The following is a 12011-nucleotide window of genomic DNA, read 5'->3' as shown; positions in this document are numbered from 1 at the left end:
GATCATTGTTTGTCAGTGTGTTCTCCGTGTGTGTAGTTTTGATGAATAATATTATCGTGTAAAATCGTAAGAGGTGGGTTCTGTAACAACCAGGATTTTATATGGGTGCCATTTGAAGCATTTTATCCTTTGGTTCGTTTTTCTTTTTCTTGTTTTTTTTTGGGGGGGGGGGGCTGGGGGGTTGTTGTTGTTTTGTTTTGTTTTTTGTTGTTTTGTTTTTTTTTTGTTTGTTTTTTTGTTTTTGTTTTGTTTTTCGAGGTACTTTCGTCATTTCAGGATTCAGTCAGGTTCTATTGGCATGGTATTGTTATTGAGATTCAATTTACTTATTATTATTTTCATTTATTTGTTGTGAATCGTTATAGGATATAAGAGGATGATATAGTCGGATAGTTGTTAATACACACACACACACACACACACACACACACACACACACACACACCCACGTTCACAAACACATGCACATAAACTCTCAGAAATTTAATAAAGAAAAGAAAAGTGAGAGGGAGAGTTAACGGGGTCACACACACACACACACACACACACACACAGAGAGAGAGAGAGAGAGAGAGAGAGAGAGAGAGAGAGAACAACGAGAGAGAGAGAGAGAGAGAGAGATAGAGAGAGAGAGAGAGAGAGTTTTAAAAATAAATTCCAACGCCCCTCTCTCTCCCTCCCTAGGCTCTAAACTCAGAACTGAGTAAATGTATAAATCTTTCACATTCCCCCAAATCACCCTTTAAACAATTGGATAGCAGTTGTTTTGTTTATTTCAATAAAACTACAACTACTTGTTAATATAACGAGAATTTTATATCATAGACATCACCAGATGCTCAACAAAGACCGAATTTCATGGCGGATCAGCGGATTGCTTTGTCACACAGGAATGAACTTGTTTTTGACCGAAGAACAAACTGGGCTCTATGTTACACTAATATTTCCCCTGGTTTCGATTCAAAATTAATCGATGTCTTTAGCAAATATTTCTTACAGAATTGTTAATACATCCGTACACAACCAACATTGTTGTTCCTTCTTAACTCACTCAATCCTAGAAATTTTTGCTACTTTTCACATTGGAAATTTTTAAAATTAAAAATGAGCATGAACAAAGATAGTTTTATTCACTTATCATTAGCATGCAAAAAAAAAAAACAAAAAACAAAAAAAAAAAAAACAACAAAAAAACAACAGTACATGTAATAATATGCCTATACTTTGTCTCAGAAAAATGTAATAAATTGGCATGGGGTAAAAGTAACTCGGGGGAAACTACGGATATAGTCGGTGTTAGGGTTGTGTGAGTTAAAATACAATAATCGACCCATGAATTGCAGCGGTTTTGGTTTCCATCAAAGTGTGAGGTTGATTATACGATATGGATAAAGGGTGGATTTCGCCACGTTGTTTTTATTATTGTAGTTGACCGAAACAAGAGTTTCATGTTGTTTCATTGACGCCTTTTTTTCATTTAAATTTGGTTACAAAGACCGCACAGCGGGAACTGTTGAGATTCAATAAAATGCAAGTGTAGGTATGGCAATTTTTTATGATGATATATATCTTGTATTTGTTTCTATATAAAGTGCACTATTGCTCTTTCGTATTATTTACAAATTAAAAAAAAAATATTTGGTACATGCAATGGCGGAAAATAACTTTAAAAACCTGGCAATTTTAATCCATTCTTAAATGAGACTATTTCAAACTAATTCAACGTTTTTAAAAATTCATTGAGTGAATTTCATGTTTTAAATTAGCCATTGGTATGACAGCTTTTATCATAGGAACCTCTACAATATCAAAAAATTACAAACCTTCGAGTGTAATACAAAATTGTTGTCGAAAACTCGTGGCTGTTATGAGGCAAATGTCACATTGAAGATCGCAATCGGTGATTTTAAGATGTGGAAAAAAATTGAGTGGAATGCCTTGCCACATAAATACAATTTGTGATCCATCGTATTTTGAGGCAAGGGGTCACGTTTTATTCATGAAAGAAAATATACGAAAGAGAAGAGAGAACTAATAATAATAATAATAATAATAATAAATAATAATAATAATAATAATAATAATAATAATAATAATAATAATAATAATAATAATAATAATAATAATAATAATAATAATAATAATAATAATAATGGTATAGATTTATAGTGCGCCAAACATCCCTTCATCAGGAGGGCTCTGGGCGCATTGCATAGATAAACTTAATCATTAAGCCCTAACACAGTACACGAACAACGCTGATTATACACATAATCAAAAGAAAGCCAGTCGGAATAAGAATGTCTTCAATCGACGCTTGAATTCCTCTAGTGAAGACGAAGAACGTATCTCTAGTGGTAGTAAATTCCACAACCTTGGACCAGAATGCTGAAAGGCGCGTTCACCAGCCTTCACTCGACTAAAATTAGTTCAGAAAATAAACATAACAGAAAGCGTGTAAGTGTGTAAAATTCCATCAAGACAAAGGAGACAAATTAGAGAGCAGCACGGGAGTAAGATAAAGCTCTGAAAAAGTGTGAAGGAAACAATGTCAGTCAGTGTCAGTCATCTTGAGGGATGATCCCCTGTCGAGGCTAATTTTTGGGATCATTAATTTTTATTTTATTCCTGCACGTTTCTCGTTGCTTTGTCTGACACTGTATCATCTACACATTTTCAAATCGTAAGTCTTGTGTTATGCCTCTTCCAATTAAATGTAGTTAATCTCATCAGGATTTAGTTACAAACTGGGCTATTTATGTGGACAGAGAAGAAAACTAATGAAGAAGTATTAGAGCAAGCTGAAACTAAAAGGTTATTAATTCGTACAATAAGAAAAAGACAAATGCAATTTTTAGGGCACCTAAATCGACATAAATGTATTGACCATCTTGCTCTCACAGGAAAGATAGAAGGTAAAAAGAGTAAAGGTAGACCAAGAAAAACATATTTGAATAGTTTGAACAGCTGGGTGACAAAGAAGGGGTTATCTGAGGTTATCTGATCAGAGAGATGAATGGCGTACCATGATCACCGCTGTCTGGCACAGTCTTGTTACTTGAAGAAGAAGAATAAAATGGGGAGAGGGGGGGGGGGGGGGGAACCTACGAGCCAAAAGGGTTGTTCATAAGGGAATGCACGACATAAATTCTTCAAATTCTTCAAATTATTCGATGGAGCAGGTAAAGAAATTCAATTATGATATTTACTATTACGCCAAAATTAACCGAGAGAAAAGGTAAGATAAAAGATGTGTCAAAATACAACATATTTAATGTCATCACCAAATGTTAAATTCAATAATACGCCTCTTTCCAATGTGAACTCATGGTTTGCAGATTTTTGTCAAGGGCAATAACTCAGTGAAATATTTGAATCACAGCTTAGACTTCATGATATTGCAAGAGTTCACTCCTTTTGATGATGATGATGATGATGATGATAATGATGATGATGATGATGATGATGATGATGATGATGATGATGATGTTAATAATAATGATGATGATGATGATGATGATGATGATGATGATGATGATGATGATATGATAATGATAATGATATGATGATGATGATGATGATGATGATGAGATGATGATGATGATGAATGATGATGATGTATGATGATGATGATGATGATGATGATGATGATGATGATGATGATGATGATGATGATGATGATGATGATAATGATGATGATGATGTATAATGATGATGATGATGATGATGATGATGATGATGATGAATGTGTATGATGATGATGATGATATATGTGTGGTGTGATGATGATGATGATGATGATGATGATGATGATGATGATGATGATGATGATGATGATGATGATGATGATGATGATGATGATGATGATGATGATGATGATGATGATGATGATGATGATGATGATGATGATAATGATGATAATGATGATGGTGGTGGTGGTGGTGTTGGTTGCTGGGATGGTAGTGGTGTTGGTTGTTGTGGTGGTACTGATTATGGTTATGTAAATACTATTGATGTTCCTATGAATGCAGAAGTTTCTGCTGGATCCGTTAAAGTACTCCATTGTCCTCCGGCTAAATCCACCGGCTTTAGTTCTACATAATTAATTCACCAGTAACAATTCTGGTACTTTTTTAACCTTTAAACTGGGGGTCCCTATAGATAGTATGCAGATGACGTCACTCAGGCCTTTGTTATTGTTTTTGCCATCCGCGTTTGTGAGTTGTTCTCACTAAACTGTATTAACCAGACTATAAAAGTTCATGGTTACACAGAGTTTGTGTGTTGGTCCGTTATACTTCCGGATGGCAATGTTGTGAACTCCTTGGCCAAGCGCATTCTATCTATAGCTCAGTCCGTAGAGCATTCGCTTCACAAGCAAATGGACTGAGATCAATCGCGGGTGAGGCCGAGTATTTTTGGGGTTTTTTTCTGACTCCCTGTCCACCAAGCAGCTGGATCTGTTAGATCGAGGAAAGTAGTTTGCGATAGACCAGCGTCCTATCCGAAGGGTGTCAAGCAATTGCTATTTTTCCGTTTCATACTCTAGAAACAGGGATAAACTCCGGCTCCATGGCCCTTATGAATGACTACTTTACCTTTGAATTAATCTTTCGAAATTAATTAACTACGACAAAATATCATTTTGAGATGATTCATTGCGACTGTCACAGTAACGATTATTCACATTTATTTTATTAAAGTAGTATTTTAGTAAGAACTGAATTCATCTCACTCCATTTATATTTCGGTAGGCTTAGAAAAACTTTACCTTCTAATATAAGATCAATTCTTTCCTTTAATAGCCTTTCCTTGAATTAATTTCAAATTAGTGAATACTTTTCATGAATACATATATGAATACATATGAACTCATGAAATGGTTTTGCAGCAATAATGAAAATGAAGGTGTCGAGGAAGACTGCTCTAATTGGATTCAGTAGTCTGATGTCACGCCGCCCGTCAACGGCGGCCATCTTGGTTCTAAACAAAGAAAATCATTACTTTTTATTCATATAAACTACGCCACTACCACATCATCTCATTCATCTCTGGTGTTTCATTCATCCTGTTTTGTTGATAAAGGGGAAACCCGAAACGTTCATTTGATCTGTTTTTGTAATTAAATTGAAGCTTACATTCAACTTCACGTTATTGTTTATTTCAAGATAGAACTGGACAACATCATTTTACCACACAATTGGTCGAATTGTAAATTCTTAACTCATTCAATCCTAGAGATGTTTGCTACTTTTCAAAATTGAAAAATAATGTATTTAAAATGACCATGTACATAGATAGTTTTATTCAGCTATCATTAACATGTAAAAAGTAAAAACATTAGCTTTGATACTACTACTACTACGCCGATAATTTGTCTAAGAAAAATGTAATAAATAGGCATGGGGTAAAAGTAACCCCGGGTATAATACCACGGATATAGTCGGTGTTAGGGTTGAGTGAGTTAATGTGAGTGACAAACCCCCCCCCCCCCCCCCCCTCCCCAACCCACAACTCTAGTTACCGATCACAGAGCCTCGGGCATCTATAGATAGTATGCAGATGACGTCACTAAGGCCTTTGTTATTGTTTTTGCCATCCGCGTTTGTGAGTTGTTTTCACTAAACTGTATTAACCAGACTATAAAAGTTCATGGTTACACAGAGTTTGTGTGTTGGTCCGTTATACTTCCGGATGGCAATGTTGTGAACTCCTTGGCCAAGCGCATTCTATCTATATGAGTTGTCTAAAGTGCAAATGCGGCGAAATGGATTCTATGACTCAAAATCAAGATACAAGCTCCAATCCAACCGTTGTAATTATTCATTCCTCGATCACGGTAATATTATGTATGGTAGAGTCAAGCTCTCCCCGGTCAGACGGAGTTGTCGTACCAGTAAGGTCGCGGGTTCAAATCCCCATCGCCGCCGAGAAATTTTTTTATTCTCTATTGTCTTCTGGCACTTTCCTACTCACTTCATCTCTTGTTAATATTATGTAACGCATCTTCTCAATCCGACTTTTTCTCGGGATGAACCAGTTGCTAAAAATTAAGGCTAAAGAATAACTTCTCGGTGTAAAATATTGTGACCCATCGTATCAAAACGATATTGTGTCGGGATGAACCAGATGCTAAAAACTCAAATTAAGATTAAATTGGTCAAAATGTTGTATAATTGCCTTTTAGCATTCTAAAATATGATATTCTTCCTTCTCAATAAAGCACACAAACTAAACGCAGGCCTAATATTTCTGGCTATAAATTCAAATTTCAACATCTTAAACATCCCGACATAATACTACCGTTTTGAGGCGACGGGTAACATATTAAGAATTAAAAAAAAAATAATCCGTAATTTAGGGGGAAATGAATCTAGTTTTTCAAACTACCTATGTATTAAATTCATTTTCATGTTAAAAAAATAAATAATTTTGAAACCTGGTTAACCTGACGTTCACTTATTTGCAGGTCTGATGAGCTCATTGTTGTAATGGAAATCTCAAAATATGACGAAAGATATTGTCCATTACAATACACCAATGTTAAACTAGGCCCCCATAAGTGGATTCGGATGTCAGAACAGCATACATGTATAGATAGTATGCAGATGACGTCACTCATTCCTTTGTTATTGTTTTTGCCATCCGCGTTTGTGAGTTGTTCTCACTAAACCGTATTAACCAGACTATAAAAGTTCATGGTTACACAGAGTTTGTGTGTTGGTCCGTTATACTTCCGGATGGCAATGTTGTGAACTCATTGGCCAAGCGCATTCTATCTATAGATAGTATGCAGATGACGTCACTCAGGCCTTTGTTATTGTTTTTGCCATCCGCGTTTGTGAGTTGTTCTCACTAAACCGTATTAACCAGACTATAAAAGTTCATGGTTACACAGAGTTTGTGTGTTGGTCCGTTATACTTCCGGATGGCAATGTTGTGAACTCCTTGGCCAAGCGCATTCTATCTATACGCCGGGTTCGCCCCGACATAATAATAACGAATTGAAGCGGCTATGTGGTCTAGTGGTATGACATTCGTTTTCGGATCGGAAGGTCCTGAGTTCGAGCCTCGCTCGGCGCATAGTTGAGTCCTTGGAAAAGGCTCTTTACTCATATTCTCTCACAGTACCTACTCAGGTGTAAAATTAGTACCTGGCCTTCAACAGCGTTGTCTCTGTCCGGGAAAAAAAAATGCAATATCGCCTGACAGGCGTCATGTGTCGTCCTACATGTTAAATGTTGCTGTTGACCAGGGACCCCTTGTAAAGCGCTTTGAGCACATTTAGTGGATATTGCGCTATATAAAAAAAGCTCAAAAAAAAAAAAAAGCTCAATTTTGGTCTCTCCCATACCGCCGCCCACCCTCTTGTTACAAACAAACGGCAACTTGGAATACTGTCCGAGACGACATGCACATAGTTGCAAGTCTTACATGTTGTATGTTGCTGTTGGCCAGGGACTCCTTGTAAAGCGCTTTGAACACTTTTAGTGGATATTGCGCTATACAAAAGCTCAATTTTGAATTTTTTGAATTCAAGTCTGATAACCGACCGCAATCATGGGCCTTATTTGACATGATCTTGCGTTGTGTGAGAGTATTTCCATTACAGCTCTGGGAGCCCATAGAAATTGTGACCCCCCCCCCCCCCCCCCCACCTCGAAACGGTATTAGGTCGGGATTTTCAATTTTGAGTTTATCATACCCAGTCAAAACTTATTTTATGCCTAAAAATTTGATACCAACTTGATAAAATTCCAATTATTCAGAGATATGACCGATTGAAGTAGGGAGAGTGTAAAACCCAAGTTTTGAGGAAATCGACTTTGAAGTTGAGGCACCTGTTTCACTCAAAGTCGAATCAATGGGCAAAGGAAAGGTAACTCCTTGGATAATAAGAGCATTGAAAATTTAACGAGAGTAATAAAATATGGCACGAGCGAGCTTTAAACATCGACATTTGATAATATGCTCACACATTTTTGCAATAATCCAATCATTACTTTTGTAGTTATTTATTATTATGTAAGATGCTCTTACATTAATACAAACACCAGTAAATGGCTGCAATTTTATGAAATTGTTCACTTGTTGACGGGTTATTTTTGGCATTAATTTAGGTTATCAGACCCGCAAAATATAGATAGAATGCGGTTGGCCAAGGAGTTCACAACATTGCCATCCGGAAGTATAACGGACCAACACACAAACTCTGTGTAACCATGAACTTTTATAGTCTGGTTAATACAGTTTAGGGAGAACAACTCACAAACGCGGATGGCAAAAACAATAACAAAGGCCTGAGTGACGTCATCTGCATACTATCTATAGATAGTATGCGCTTGGCTAAGAAGCTCACAACATTGCCATCCGGAAGTTAACGGACCAACACACAAAACTGTGTGTATCCATGAACGTTTAGAGTCGGGTTAATATATTTCAGTGAGCATTATTCACAAACGCGGATGGCAAAAAACAATAACAAAGGCCTGAATGACGTTAGGCTATCTATACACGGTGGTCCGAGACAATGTATTTCAGAAGTAAAGTTTCAGGTACGAATTCATATTTAAATTTACTTGCAGATGATTAAATCATAATTATTCTATCATATTCGAAATACACTCGAGCGATGCATCCGATCTCCTGTCCTATGCTTTTGAGGAGGGTGCATGTGGTGGTGAGAACACGACACGATGAGGACGATGATGATGTTGATGATTATGATGATGATGATAATGGTGATGATGATGATGATGATGATGATGATGATGATGATGATTATGATGATGATGATAATGGTGATGATGGTGTTGATGATGATGATGATGATGATGATGATGATGATGATGATGATGATGATGATGATGATGATGATGATAATGATGGTGGTGGTGGCAGTGGTGGTGCTGGTCTTAGTCCGAACAATGTAAATAATGCTTGAAAGTGTAGAGGTGGGGAGGGGGGAGGATAGCGTGGTAACATTTCATCTCTAGTTCATTCCAAGAGACGAATGGTGAGGATATTTTCGGTTTCCTCTTTATCGACAGACAGGACGAACAATAAGACGCAAGGTAAAGCTATCTCTTGATAAAGGGAAACCCGAAACGTCCACGCTGACAACGGTCCCAATTGGTCACCTTATCCCAAACAAAAGAAAACGGCACTCATACCAGGTTCCGTAGTCACGCCTAGGCCTTCATAATATATAGATAGTTCGAAGATGACGTCACTCAAGCCTTTGTTATTGTATTTTGCCATCCGCGTTTGTGAGCGATTCTCACTAAACTGTATTACCCCGACTATAAAAGTTCATGATTACACAATGTTTTGTGTGTTGGTCCGTTATACTTCCGGATGGCAATGTTATGAGCTTCTTAGCCAAGCGCATACTATCTACAATAAGTCACTGGTTAATGCTCATCTCTTTTTTTCAAAGCACCATCGGAATATGGAATTCTCTGCCCGAAAATATTTTTTTTTAATAACGGCCAAATTGAAATTGGACAGAGAAATCAATAAAATCAAAATAAAATCATAGGCATGTCCATTTCTCCGATTGTCTTCGATGCACGGAGTTGCGACTTAATGACAAGACAAAAAGAAAGAAGACATGGACTTGTGTCCACACCATTAGTCTCTCTGTTAAAAAACCAGAGCTGAAATTCATCTAATTATTTTTCCATTTAATCAGAACAATAATATTATATCTAGAGCTTGACCGAAATTCAAAATCATCGACTGTTTAGGCGATCTCATTATTTTTCCATTTAATCAGAATAATAAAAAGATTGACCCAAATTCAAAATCATCGACTGTTTATTTAGTAGATGTATTGCTTTGCTATTGCTGGGTTTGAAGTTTGAAGCAGGTACGTTTCCTACTGGTTGCTTTGTGATTGTGACGCGCGTCCGTGAGCCGTGAATCAGCAAGCAACTGCGTGACATCCCGGGTGGGCGGTGCGGTCGGTTGACATGACCGCGTGAGCACAGCAGTGTAGGTAATCTCTATGCATTTACTAGTATCAAAATCCAACAGTGTATGAAATATCAGGTGATGATAAATAAACATGAATCAAGAGAGGGATTATGATTTTCAACGGATGAGTATTGTATTATTATTATTATTATGACACATCTATGAAGGAGGTGGGTCGAAAGTTGACTATGAACGCTTCCACTAATATTGAATTGGACATCAGTTAGATAAATTCAAGATGGCGGTGTAAACAACTCCCCATCAACGGGAGGCTCAGGCTCAAGGTATGGAAATTGATAATACTTTTCAATTTGATATTGTTGTGATAATTTAATAATGACATTTAAGGTGAGCTCATAGATACTTTAAAAAGTGTTTAAGATATAAGAACCAGAAGCTAGAGGAGTTTTCCCGTTTTGAGAGTTGAGTTAGAGTCAGAGTAATTGAGTTTGAGATTGAGTATCTTTAGCGCGTCGTGTGTAAGTGAAGTCAAATGTTAATAAACTTGATCCAACTACGGCTCTAACGAAAACTTTCCAGTTCCAGATAAATAAAGCGTTTGGACTATTCCAACACAAACCCTATGTGATTAACCTTTAAAACACGAAACAGTTTTTGGCATTGTTAAACGAGAGAGGTCCCAGTCGTCACCGTGCTTTGTTTACACGACACAGAGACTGAGTTGCCACCTTGGCTGTAGTAAATAGCAGTTTTTGAGTCGAGGGTGGGGAAGGCATGGCATGGCAGAGAAACTTACCAAAAAGAGGAAAATGGGAGAGAGAGAGAGAGAGAGAGAGAGAGAGAGAGAGAGAGAGAGAGAGAGAGAGAGAGAGAGAGAGAGATCTGGGGGGGGGGGGGAGGAGGGATTGTCTTTTTTGTTTTCTTTTTTGTTGTTGTTGTTGTTGTTGTTGTTGAAATCTTCTTCTTTAACAATCTGACACAGTGATATCGGGTTTAAGGTTAAACGGAAGATTTTTTTCCCTTTTCTTCTCTTTCCTTCTTTTTTTTTTATTATTTTTTTTTTTGAACAATCATCTTCTTTATCTACCACAGTGGATTCGGGTTTAATGTAGATTTTTAAAAATAATTTATCACAAACATGGCACGTTTAAAACTGATAAATGGCAACATTTTTTTTTTTTTGAATGGCTATATTTTGGTGCTAGATATAATACAGGGGTACAGAAAAAGAAAATTGGCAAATTTTTAGTCTTGGAACACTTTAAACCATCTGGCCACGGCAATTGTGTAAACAAAGCAAAATGGTGACAGGGACCTCTCTCCTTCACCAGTGCCCAATTTTTGGTTTTCATGTATTTTTTCTTTTTTTCTTTGTATTTATTTTATGTTATTTATATATATTTTTTATTTTTATTTTTAGTTTGACTAATTAAAAAAAAAAGAAAAAAAAGATGACAGTAAAACTCCTAAGAGAAAAATGTCAGTTCAGGTTCACTCGCTATCAATGCGGACAAGTTGTGATCCCTCAACAACAACTCAACTCAACCCAGGGCTCAAGTCTCCGATATAAATTTTCAAATAAAGATAATATGAATGAAGTGACAATTCGGACTCAAGTCTGAATAGTAATAGTCTCCCATGACTATTCAGACTCAAATTCCAATGTACATGTGCAAACACAGTGGGGAACAGGGGAGAGACAGTCTGGGCAGCAGAAGAAATTCTGTTTTGCCCATATCAGACTGATTCAGCTCAAAACCCCTGCTTTGGACTACAGAAGAATCATTGCTTAACACTATCAGAATATGTAATTTTTATAAAATTGTCCTGAATAGGTTTGGATATCATGTTATGTTAAAAAAGCTTTTCCTTTTTAACTCTTTTCTTTTTAATTTCTTACTAGACTTCCAATTGATCAATTATTTTGTCTTTCTCATCATATAAAGTGGGTTTAGACCACCTGTTGATAGTTATTATAATTTTTCTTTTGATTTGCATCAATTTTATCTTTGAACAACATGGGTGATTCCTGTTGGCATCAGACATTTTGTTTGATGGATTGTCTATATTCC

The 12011-nt window shown here is 36.6% G+C and overlaps 1 protein-coding gene across 2 annotated transcripts in view; it reads left to right on the top strand.

Annotated features, from left to right (window-relative positions):
- The first annotated feature begins 9953 nt into the window (after positions 1 to 9953).
- LOC144966199 (putative E3 ubiquitin-protein ligase HECTD2) overlaps positions 9954 to 12011 on the top strand; it is a 72876-nt gene continuing 70818 nt past the window's right edge. The window contains exon 1 of one of the 2 annotated variants that reach the window (XM_078902362.1): positions 9954 to 10262. The gene's annotated coding sequence lies outside the window, so the exon portion shown is untranslated. The remainder of the gene's footprint in view (positions 10263 to 12011) is intronic. The other variant, XM_078902361.1, reaches the window with a different exon arrangement.

Source organism: Berghia stephanieae, chromosome 2, assembly GCF_034508935.2.
Source record: "Berghia stephanieae isolate SIO BIC M18660-M18661 chromosome 2, UCSD_Bste_1.3, whole genome shotgun sequence".
Taxonomy (NCBI): domain Eukaryota; kingdom Metazoa; phylum Mollusca; class Gastropoda; order Nudibranchia; family Aeolidiidae; genus Berghia; species Berghia stephanieae.
Note: the sequence above shows the minus strand (reverse complement) of the source record. Positions and strands in the feature narration are given on the sequence as shown.